Below are 12,922 nucleotides of genomic sequence, written 5' to 3'. Positions count from 1 at the left end.
AAAAAAAAAATGTGTCTTGTAGGAGTGATGGGTTAATATAAGGGAAATAAAGTTAAATCCCTTGTGGCTCAGCTGGTAAAGAATCCTTCTGCAATGCATGAGACCTGGGTTCGACCCCTGGGTTGGACAGATCCCCTGGATAAGGGAAAGGCTACCCGCTCGAATTCCACGGACTGTATAGTCCATGGGGTTGCAAAGAGTCGGACACGACTGAGCAACTTTCAAGGTTAAATCATGACCCATCTACCCATCCTTCTCTGTGGCGTTTGCATTTTAATAAGGAATTCTTGAAAAAGAAATCTTCAAGGCTCAAATTTTTAAAACACATATCACCATGGCTGTGGGCTCTAAGGTTAAGTGGGGAGGTATTTTAGAGCAGTGACATCTATTTGATATCCCTCAGAATACACCTTCTACCTACCCTTCAGGCTAGTGCTGAGTGAAGGATCGATCTCATATTATCAGAAATAGTGAAACGCATACTCCTGTAAAGTGGACATTTTATTTCTTTTCTTTATTGTATTGGGATAGTGCATACTCTCCAAAGAGTTGAAGGTAGTCTTCAAAAGACATTGACCAATGAACACATAAAAATATACAAATAGTGAAAAATAGGAAGTAATGAAAAAATTATGGAGAGAGGTGGAATCAAGTAGTTGCAAAGGATTAGCTAGTCCTGAAGGATGTTTTGGATGTTCATTTTATTTCTCCTCTGCAGTTACTTGAGAAGACTCTCCCAAACTTATTTTAACTTTTTTGAAATTCAGGAGAGCCATCATAGATACTCCAGTGGGACTGGAAGGAAGTTAGGGGAGGCTAGAGGTGCACTTCACCCATAGAACGGGTGCTTAATGATAGCCCTGCCGTCTTCCCTCACCTCACTGCTGCTCTTGCTGCCAAATGATGAATTCTCATGTCAGACTACAATATGAAAGGCCCCGGTTGTCTAATGTACTGAAGGAAGGCAGGTGGTACTTTCAGCCACTCTCTCAGGGATACTTGCTCTTCAGATGAGGGCTGTGAAACAGTGGAACTTTGAAGAGAGGGACAATATGAGGGAAGAGTGGTATAGGGGAAGATTCGGAGCATTGAAGATTCAGCCTGAGAGAATGTGGCGTGCATGAGTGCGTGCGTGCGTGTGTGTGTGTTTGGTCAGCAGTGGGGCAGAGTATGAAAGAGTACAGGCAATTGGGCTTTAGAATGAAAAGGGTGGAATTAAACTCTACTTGTGCTTACTCTCAGACCATCTCCTAATCTGTGGTCTCAACCCCAAACTGCTCCTTCCAACAACAGTTAGCTCTGTGAGTCCAGTCTCTACAATACTGGAGCTACCCCTCTGTTACCCGTTTACAATGAAACCATACCAGCACAAAGTCCCTTTAACCAAAGTTAGATGAGGCAGTGGAGATCTTGAAAAGTGTCACCCAGCCTTACCAGAAATTATGATGTGCTGTAGAGGAAAAAAAAAAGTGGTTGCCTTCTCCTGGCTATCCTGTTAGGTTAATATAATTCTTACAAAAATCTCTCACATTTGCCCTTTAATTTTTCTTTTCCACAGTCAACAATTAGGTCCTTACTACCTCATGCCTTCCTAATTGAACTAGATTCATATCTGGCCTCCCTTGTCACTTATTCTCATTCATTCACACCCTGTCACTAAATTGCTTTTAATGCCCTCATCAAGTTAGGCCTCTGCTCAACAATTTGTTCGAGTGAGTGCTTTCAGTTGCGCACCGAGTGCAATCCAAATTCCCTTCTGACTTCAACCATGCTCAGTAGATTCTTCTCACATTCCAAACAGAAACCATGTTCCATCCAAGCTGAACTCTCAGTTTCTGAAACTGCCTTGAGATTTTTCTTCTTTTCCATCTTTGCCATTCTATTCCATTTACCTGGATTATTTTCCTTAATCATCTTTCTTTTGGCTCTAATATCACCTTTCCTGAAAATTCCTCTGATTAACCTAGCTAGATAAGAATTTCCTTTGAACATAAAAGTTTGTTGTCACTTAGGCTCTTATCACAAGTGACCTTGTCCTAGGTTTCCCATTAGAAATCTCCACATTTAATAAATTCAACTGCCTACTTGACATTTGCACTTCCAGGTCTCACAGACATTTCAAATAAAACTTGTTAAACAGTGACACACACACTCTGGGACTGTTCCTTCCCCCAATTTTACTCATTTTAGAAAATGGCACCTCCACCCACTCAGTTGCTTAAGCTAGAAACCTGGAAGTTATCCTTAATTTTCCTCCTCTAGTCCTACACATCCAGTCTGTCAGAAAGTCTGTCAATTCTCTCTTCAAAGTATATCTTGACTCCACTCATATTTACTACATCTGCCATAGTCCAAACTACCATCATCTTCCATGTGCTAGTCTGCTTACTCACTTCAGTCGTGTCCGACTCTGTGCAATCCAATGGACTATAGCCCACTAGGCTCTTCTGTCCATGGCGTTCTCTAAGCAAGTGGGTTGCCATGCCCTCCTCCAGGGGATCTTCCCGACCCAGGGATCGAACCCATGTCTCTTAATGTCTCCTGCATTAGCAGGCAGGTTCTTTACCACTAGTGCCTGCAGCTCCTAACTGGTTCCTTGCTTCCATTTTTGTTCCCACAATTGTCTTACACTGCAACCAGAGTGATTAAAAAAAAAAAATACAAGTCAGAGTACATGGCTCCCTGTTTAAAGCCCTTTTCCTTATTGCACTTAGAGTAAAATCCTCACTCCTTACAATGTCCTATGAAGACCCCTGCCTGCTGCTTCTACTTAGTCTCTTCCAACTCTTCATCCTATCTCACTTTTCCTCTTTCTCACGGTGGTCTTCCCCCAGAAATAGTTCAGGCTCTTGCTTCAGTAGAGCCTTTCCCCAGATTGTTTCCTCTCTTGGAATGCTCATATCTCCAGTCTTGGCATGGCTGACTATTTCTCATGCTTCAGGCCTTAATGTAAATGTCAGCTTTCTCAGACAGGCTTTCCCCTGCAGCCATTTTTCTCTGTCTACCCAATTCTATCATGTGTCTGGTTTTGTTTAATCCATATCACTTCTCACAATTTGCTGTTATCGATTTGGCTATTTAATTTCGTTTATTTAACAAATATTTATTGGGTACCTACTACCCAATAATGCATGATTTGTGATACACAGTGGAGAACACAACACAGTTTCTGTCTGAAGTGTAGTGAAGTGAAGTCACTCGGTCATGTCCAACTCTTTGCGACCCCATGGACTGTAGCCTACAAGACTCCTCTGTCCATGGTATTTTCCAGTAAGAGTACTGGAGCGGGTTGCCATTTCCTTCTCCAGTTTCTGTCTGCCTCTCACTAATAAATTCCATGAGGGGAGGGACCACACCTGTTTTTGCCAATCATTGTACGCCAGAGCTTATCATGGTACCTGGTATAGAGCAGATAACCAACAGTTGTTCATGAATGAGTTAATGATGGTATGTGTGTTTTGCTCCTATCTCCATCTCCTTCAAGAACCTGAAACAGTGCCTCGTTTATAGGAGGGGGTAGAAAAATGCAATATGGGTGAGGTAGATAATCCTGGGCCTTAAACTCTGAAAATGAAAGACTAATTTCTGCGGGTTATGGGAGGCATACACTGTGAGCTGGAGTGGCCTAGTGTTTCTCCTTAGCTGATCTTAGAATAAATAGGAAGGCTACCAAGGAGAAAAGGAATACGGGTGTTCTTTATAACAAATATTTGAATATTATCACAAGGAGGCTCCCTAGATTTTGATTTTAAAATACTGAGAATTATAGAATATAATCACAAGAAGTTTATAGAGACCAGATCTTGAGAATGAGAACTCAAAAGGAAAAGAAAAATTCTGAGGAATTTTCTCACTTTTTCCAAGAGCAGTGATAGTGTATTTCAAGGGAAGAGGAGCTATCCTTTTTCAAAGGACAGACAGCACACCTCAAGGAAATGCAGTCATACCTCATTTTATTGTACCTTGCAGATATTGCGTGGGGTTTTTTTGTTTGTTTGTTTGTGTTTTGGTTTGTTCTGTTTTGGGTTTTTTTGTTTTTTGTTTTTTAACAAATTGAAGGTTTGTGGCAACCCTGTGTGGAGTAAGTCTATCAGTGTCATTCTTCCAACAGCATTTGCTCACATCATGTCTCTGTTTTACATTTTGGCAATTCTCATGATATTTCCAACTTTTTCACTATTATATTGGTTATGGTAATCTGTGATCATTAATCTTTGCTGTTGCTCACTGAAGGCTCAGATGATGGTTAGCATTTCTTATCAATAAAGTATTTTTAATTAAGGCATGTACATGGTTTTGTTAGACATAATGCTATTGTACATAAATATGCTACAATATAGTGTAAACATAACTTCAACATGCCCTTGGAAACTAAAAAATCCCTGTGACTCTCTTTGTTGAGATATTTGCTTTATTGTGATCTAGAATCGAGCGTGAAATATCTCTGAGGTATGCTGATAAGTTTCCAGAACATGTTAGAAAGTCAGTGCAAGTACAACTGGCCCACCAAATCCTGAGTTCTGCATCCACAAATTCAACCAACCACAGATGGAAAAAAACACTTTTTTAATCCAGCAAGTTCCAAAAAGCAAAACTTCAATCTGCCTCATTTAGGTATATAGCATTTGCATTGTATTTACAACTATTTGCATAACATTTACGTTGAATTAGGTATAAGTAATCTAGAGATAATTTAAAATGTAGGGGGGCCTGTGTATAGTTTTTATGCAAATTAAACACCATTTTATATAAGGAACTTGAGCATCCTCGGATTTTGGTATCTGATAGGGATCCTGGAACCAATCTCCAACAGATACAAAGAGACAAATGTATGTACATGCTTGTTGGATGAACAAATGGGGACCTTCCAGAGGACCAGGTCAGAGACTTTGTGGCCCCAGGGAGGAAGATTTTGCTTGCCCAAGTCCGCTGATTGCAAATGATCTGGGGTAACAATTTAGAGACAGAGGCTTAATTGGTAGGCTCCTGGTTCCTCCAGGTAATCTCCAGGTAGAATATGTTTCAGAGTTCTGTACTATGTATTAAAACTTCTTTCTGTAGTACTGTGTTATGAGTGAAGCATGGGAGTGTGCTCAGGAAAGCTAGGGGTGAGCTCAAGTTAAGTGTAATTTCCCCAAAAGAGTAACTTGTACTTGATGACAAAGTATTAGTCGCTCAGTCATGTCCAACTCTTTGTGGGACTGTAGCCCACCAGGTTCCTCTCTCCATGGGATTTCCCAGTCAAGAATATGGAGTGGGTAGTCATTCCCTTCTCCAGGGGATCTTTCTGACCCAGGGATTGAACCTACATCTCCTTGCACTGCAGACAGATTCTTTACTGTCTGAGCCACCAGGGAAGCCCACTAGGTGACAAGGACATCCCTGACTCATAAGTTAGGCAGAGAGGAAATTCAGGAACCATACTTTCTGATTCCAAAGTCAGGGTACGTGGTTGGATAATAAACTACATAATTGGAATGGATTTAGATACTCTTGGTTATGTTAAAACTTTAGTCATTAAATGAGACATAAATAGCATTCATTTTCTAATGGAAAATAAAATCTGCCATTGAGTCCTCAGGGACAGGCAAGATGTCTTTAGGCAGAGGCTCAGGAAAGTGTTCCCAAAGCCCTGTTTTTCCTGATGGGATGTGGAAACCTGTGACGATTGGGAAGGTGGAGGTCTGTAGGGAGGGTTTTCCAAGTGTAGGGAATGGTATAAGCAAAATCACAAGACTGGATGTGGGGTAAGTTAGGGAACACACAGAGGGTTTGAGGAATAGTGAATTATCGGTTTGGGGCATAAGGAACAGAATGGACCAAGGGCTTGAAATGCCAACAAGAAGGGGGCTATGCTAAATTTCTTTAACAATGGAGCCTTCATCTGATATGAATTAGGAAAGTGGCTAACGAAGTCTCCCCTATTGTCATTGAGCTTGGGAAATTCCCTTGGACTAAGCTTTTCTCTAGCAGTGGGACCTGATAGATCATGATTCTGTTCCACCTCACATTTTCTTAAATATGGATGAAAGTCAAAGAGCTATCACCACCTCTTTCCTCTCCAGTTTCTCAAGTCTGTTTTGCCGCTGGCTTCTGTTAATGGAATCTGATGTGCCTGTGTGCCAAGTTGCTTCAGTCATGTCCGACTCTGCGACCCCATGGACTGTAGCCTGCCAGGCTCCTCTGTCCATGGACTTCTCCAGGCAGAAATACTGGAGTGGGTTGCCATGCCCTCCTACAGGGGATCTTCCTGACCCAGGGATCGAACCCATATCCCTTATGTCTCCTACATTGGCAGGCATGTTCTTTACCACTAGCACAATTTGGGAAGCCCAGAATTTTATTGAATAGATGCCTATTCAAAGTCTTCAAGGTATTAATTCAGACTTTTGGGAAGAATCTTGAGAAGGTTTGGCCTGGAAAAAAAGAATCAGTTCAGTTCAGTTCAATCGCTCAGTCATGTCTGACTCTTTGAGACCCCATGAATCACAGCACGCCAGGCCTCCCTGTCCATCACCAACTCCCGGAGTTCACTCAAACTCATGTCCATCAAGTCGGTGATGCCATCCAGCCATCTCATTCTCTGTCGTCCCCTTCTCCTCCCGCCCCCAATCCCTCCCAGCATCAGTCTTTTCCAGTGAGTCAACTCGTCTCATGAGGTGGCCAAAGTACTGGAGTTTCAGCTTTAGCATCAGTCCTTCCAATGAACACCCAGGACTGATCTCCTTTAGAATGGACTGGTTGGATCTCCTTGCAGTCCAAGGGACTCTCAAGAGTCTTCTCCAGCACCACAGTTCAAAAGCATCAATTCTTCTGCGATCAGCTTTCTTCAACGGTCCAACTCTCACATCCATACATGACCATGGGAAAAACCATAGCCTTGACTAGATGGAACTTGCTTGGCAAAGTAATGTCTCTGCTTTTTAATATACTATCTAGGTTGGTCATAACTTTCCTTCCAAGGAGTATGCGTCTTTTAATTTCATGGCTGCAATCAACATCCGCAGTGATTTTGGAGCCCAAAAAATAAAGTCTGACACAGTTTCCACTGTTTTCCCATCTATTTCCCATGAAGTGATGGGACCAGATGCCATGATCTTTGTTTTCTGAATGTTGAGCTTCAAGCCAACCTTTTCACTCTCCTCTTTCCCTTTCATCAAGAGGCTTTTGAGATCCTCTTCACTTTCTGCCATAAAGGTGGTGTCATCTGCATATCTGAGGTTATTGATATTTCTCCCAGCAATCTTGATTCCAGCTTGTGCTTCTTCCAGCCAAGCGTTCCTCATGATGTATATACCCCTGTTAATGTAGATTCTGATCTGTGGTAGAAAATGTACTTTGTCTGTCTCCATTCCCCAAAGACACATGAGACGTTTTAGTGAACTTTGGCATGACTTTTTAGGTCACCAATATGCTTAGAATTGATGCTTTTTTTTTTTTTTTTACTTTACAATATTGTATTGGTTTTGCCATACATTGACATGAATCCGCCCCAGGTGTACATGTGTTCCCCATCTTGAACCCCCCTCCCACCTCCCTCCCCATCCCATCCCTCTGGTTCATACCAATGCACCAGCCCCGAGCATCCTGTATCATGCATCGAACCTGGACTGGCGATTCGTTTCGAATTGATGCTTTTGAACTGTGGTATTGGAGAAGACTTTTGAGAGTCCCTTGGACTGCAAGGAGACCCAACCAGTCCATCCTAAAGGAAATCAGTCCTGAATATTCATTGGAAGGACTAATATTGAAGCTGAAACTCCAATACTTTGGCCACCTGTTGCGAAGAGCTGACTCATTTGAAAAGACCCTGATGCTGGGAAAGATTGAAGGTGGGAGGAGAAGGGGCCGACAGAGGATGAGATAGTTGGATGGCATCACTGACTCAATGGAGATGAATTTGAGTAAACTCCGGGAGTTGATGATGGACAGGGAGGCCTGGTTTGCTGCAGTCCATGGGGTCGCAAAGAGTCGGACAGGACTGAGCAACTGAACTGACTGACTGACTGAACTGATGCTTAGAATACAGTTAACCTTTTATTGAGGTCTTACTATATGCCATGACCACACCGAGAGGCAGGTATAATCCCCATTTTACAGATGAGGAAGCTAAAGTGTAAAGAATTAAAAGTGACTGGTGGCTCAGATGGTAAAGAATCTGCCTACAATGCAGGAGACCCAGGTTCAATCCCTGGGTTGGGAAGATCCCTTGGAGAAGGGAATGGCAACCCACTCCAGTATTGTTGCCTGGAAAATTCCATAGGCAGAGAAACCTGGCGGTCTACCATCCATGAGGTCACAGTCAGACATGACTGATCGACTTTCACTCACTCCCCAAGGCTACACAGCTAAGAGTGCAGCTGAAGAGCTCCCAAAGCCCATGCTATTTTCCCACTATCCCCTACTATCTTAAAAACTATTGGTCTCTTCTTCTTCCTCTTGATAAGAAAATGCTACCGCCAGCCCACACTAATAGTAATGTCCAAGGAAGAAAGTTCCATAATCCCACACAATGTTTAACTGCCCTCATGATCAGGAAATCGTTCACTTATGTAACGAATATGCCCCCAAACAATGTGGAGATTCATTTCCTCTTGACTGGGTTTTTACTCAGGGCCATTGCTTGGCAGTTTTCCTGATACTAAAACAGCCACCAAGATCCTATTCTTACACTCCAGGAGGTCTTGGAATTGTTGGCCTCTACTTTTGAGTGTTCCCACTGGCTCCTTTGCACCACCCCCTCTAGACAGTGCTGAGTTGAGCAAGTCTCTTGGGGAGTGAGAAAGTGACACTTGAGAACATATTGGTTTATTATTACACACAGAAGAGTAAAATTAACCACACGAGGTGCATCTGGAATTGCCAAGGGGAAGATGGCTCTGCCTTTCTCATCTTGTCTCTTTTTTTTAAAATTCCTACCTCATCTCCATTTTTAAAGCTGTTGAATCATTTAGTTGAAGGGTGTGTGTGTGTTACTCAGAGACATTCCCTGGCCCCCCAAATTTGTGTCCATAGTCTCTGAATTAATGTTATATTTTTAAAACTCTTTGGCCTCATCTCATTTTGGCTCTTTTAAGGGTTAAACTGATAAACTAGTGAAAATTATGGTGTTAATGGTTAATCTATGACTGAATGTATGTTTCTTCCCAGAAAATAGGCTTGCTTTTTAATCAGGGCCTTCAGTGCCTTTAAAACCAGGAGAGCAGAGTCCTCACAATATCCTCAGATATCCTTCGTGGGGTTGCTGATCTATCCTCTTGCATCCCATTGTATAATTCTAGAAATCAAGTCAAGAGCATCTTCTCTTTGTACTTTTGGTGTGACTGGCCTTTCTCCTGAGCAACCCATAGAGAATTCTGTCAAATATCACAGACTCTGAAAGGACTGGGCTTCGCTGGTGCCATGGCAGGCAATGCAGGTTCAATCCCTGGGTCAGGAAGATCCCCTGGAGAAGGAAATGGCAACCCTCTCCAGGATTCTTGCCTGGGAAATCCATTGGAGAGAGGAGCCTGGCCAGCTACAGTCCAGAGGATAACAAAAGAGTCAGACATGACTTAATGACTAAACAACAACAACTGAAAGCACTATTGGAGAAAAGGAATTAACCACTGAAGTGCTGGGTTGCCTGCCACACCACTCACACTCATTTGGCATCTAATTTCCCATCCAAATTTCACTCCCTAATGTCTATTTGAAAGCCTGTGAGTTTTCTCCACAAGGCCTTATTTATGAAGAGAAAGTTCTTCAAGGCCCTCCTAAGAAGTGACTTAAAAGGTGGCGAGGGTCCTGTAGTGGAAGATTGGGACTTTCAGGATGACAGGAAAGCAGCACCTCCTGGTTTGCCCTTGTGAGGTGACTTCCTGCTTTGTCAAGCCCTAAGAAACTCCTGCTGTCTTGCAGAGAAATGAGGCCTAGAGCAGGGAATTGTAGGCAAGTTTTAACTAGGAATTCCTGAGCTGCAATTCTCAGGAAGGTGGTGGGTCGTATGAGGTAGAGGGGGTGGTCAGATTATAGTTTTTGTATAGCTGTTCCTGATAACAGCCTGTTAATATTTTATCAGTGATCACATCACAGCATGTAAGGAGCCACGTTTTAGGGCAAGAGAGAGAGATAACCTGCTGGACTTCCTGTTTGAAGTTCGCCCCCCACCTTCCCATTGAGATAACAGAAATTCTCATCAAAGCTGAGAGCCGCTAGCTGGGGCCGCGAGATCAGACTTGGCAAAGGCTTGTCTTCAGCCCGCTGAAGAGAAGTACATGGACTTTCTAGCCTGTGATCTGAATGTCCCAGAGCGGGCAGCTGCAGGCATGAAAGAATCCCACATCCGTGAGCGTAGGGCTGAGTGGTTGACCCTGCAAGGCCTCATTTGGCTTCCTTTAGCACTGGGCCCCTCCTTTCTCCCTTCTCCCACGTACAGACATGTTTCTCCTCTGGTCGAGAGCCCAAAGGCCTCAGGTTACCCGGATGGACACTGCCTCTGCTGCTTCCAGCAGTTTCTGGAGCCCTGCCCAGGAGAAGGAGATGAGGGGGGAGAGGCTGAGCCCCAGTGTCTCTCTCTCCATTAGAGCCACTTAGGGTCCTGTGAGGCAAACTCAAGGAGCTCGCAGGTCAGCTGTGTGGCATATCCCCGTTTCTTCCTTAGTATAGCCCTCGCCCCTACTTCTCTATTCCCTATGGTCCTTCAGCTGGAGGAAGCAGTTTTCCTTGTTTGATCATCCTTCCCCCAGAAGCCCAAGTAGTGCCAGACCCTCCTTTCCTATGGATTGGGATTTAGGGGATTTCCAAACCATTTTTAACTAGCCCTTGATATACCCCTATCTTGTGGCACTTTTCCTTATCTCTCACAAGATAGACCATATTATATCTTGTACCACAGGTGGGTGTGCATGTCTTATCTCCCATAGATCAACTGTCACCTGCTACTAGGCACAGACATTACCTTGTTCACCCTTGTTACCGTCAAAGCCTTCAGCACATTGCCTGCCACCAGGTAAGAGGGCAGTTGGTGTGTGCCGGTTGGTAGCTCGCCAGCTGGAGAGCTGGCTGGATGGCTGTTTGACTGGCTGAATGAAGGTCTTTCAGAAAGTTGGAGTTCATCTTTCCACCAAGAAGCCAGTTTTGGCCTCCTCCTCCCCTATTAATAATCACATAGCCATGGGTCAGTAGGGGCCCCAGGGGGAAAAAACCATGAGTCACACCATTATCAGAGGAATGAGGGAAGCAGAAACATCTCTCCTTGTGCAAGGGTCAGAACTGTGAGGCCAGGGAATAGACGCAATGGCCTTTACTGTCCCCTGGGTCTGTGGCTAATCTAAATTACTTTATGATGGAAGGCAATGGGGTGACCTGAAAACTGTTCAACTTGGACCCAGACTCAAAGAGAGTTCTGGGAAAGTAGCTAGAGCAAGGCTTTTCTTCCTCAACCACCCAAAAGGATCACTTGCTCTTTATCACGCCTGTCCCAGTTTTTCTAGTTGATGATGAATGTCTAACTCCTTCCATAGAATCTTCCCAAATTAAAAGAAAGGAAGAGCTCTCAGACAAGCCTCACCTTAACATGATGGGAAGCTCTGTGCCCTATTTTCCTCAAAAGCCCTTATACTGTAGTGAAAGACAGGAGCAGGAAGGTGGCAGGAACTTGAAGAGTCACGGGCTGCCCCCCACTTACACCTTCTGAGACAGAATCCCAGACCCACATTTTGTGTGGGATGGGTTTCCAAGCTTATGTTCAGATTCTGACACTGTGACTTTAAGGAATTTACTCACCTCTCTGGGTCTCCCTTTTGTCTTCTGTAAAAGACCTGCTTCATTGGGGGTATTTGGAGGAGGCAGTGAAATCATGGATCTGAAAGGGCTTTGGCTACCAGGTGGTGGGTCATCAGAGCCCATATCAGGTTGCAACCCACTGGCTCAGACGGTAAAGAATCCACCTACAATGCAGGAGTTGAGGCAGGAGCTGTAGGTTCAACCCCTAGGTCAGAAAGATCCCCTGGAGGAAGAAATGGCAACCCACTCCAGTATTCTTGCCTGGGAAATCCCATGGGCAGAGGAGCCTGGCGGGCTACAGTCCATGGGGTCACAAAGAGTTGGACATGACTGAGTGACTAAGCCCAGCAGAGTCAGCAAGGCTAATCCATTTACCAAACTCCAGTGGTCCCCAGTCAAGGGCTCTGGGGTTCTTGGTACCAGGCCAGAGATATGACCTCTTATTAAACATGTGTTCAGAGAGCCCTCTCCCCACTGCCCTTACTCCTGCCTGCCACTATTCCCTCTAAATGGGATTGGATGGTAGGGTCCTAGCCTCTGCCACAAAGAAGGCTCACCTCAGGAATGCGAGGGTAGTGTGTTTTATAACAGGCTCCTGTGTGCTGAGGCTCACCAGGTCTAGGGACTGAGGAGGCTGAGTCTTGTAGGGCTCCATTTTTTTCAGGGTTGCCACAGTCAACATGTTTACACATCAAACTTGGTTAATTCCCAATGAGGTTAGAACAGTGCTAAATCATTGGCTCTCCAAACTCCCACACCTCCAGAGGTAGAGGAATTGGAGTTGAGGTGTCATGTCTTCTTTAAATGTACGCTTGGCATTCCCCCTAATGCGCCAGTTAGCTGGACCCAGGCTGGCCAACTGGTCAGCATGGCAGGACAGGCAGTTCCAAGTGGTTCACTCAGTGAATTGGTCCTGCTCGCCCAGATTTCTCTCATGGGAGACCAGCAGACCCTATATGTCCCCAGTGTTACCTTACTGCCCATGCACTGTTTTCCTCAGACAACTTGCAACCTCTGGCAGGCTTTCAGTACTGGCTGTTAATATTGTTTGATTGGCAGAGTCCTATTTTGTGTGTCAGGAGACTCAGGCACCTATACGAGCAGTGTGGCCCTGCAAAAATCTCTTTACTGATATGTGCCTTAGTTTCTCCATCTG

The sequence above is a fragment of the Moschus berezovskii genome, chromosome X (genome assembly GCF_049115385.1).
Source record: "Moschus berezovskii isolate FMDL1 chromosome X, NW_MosBer_1.0, whole genome shotgun sequence".
In the NCBI taxonomy this organism is placed as follows: domain Eukaryota; kingdom Metazoa; phylum Chordata; class Mammalia; order Artiodactyla; family Moschidae; genus Moschus; species Moschus berezovskii.
This window is presented reverse-complemented; position numbering follows the sequence as displayed.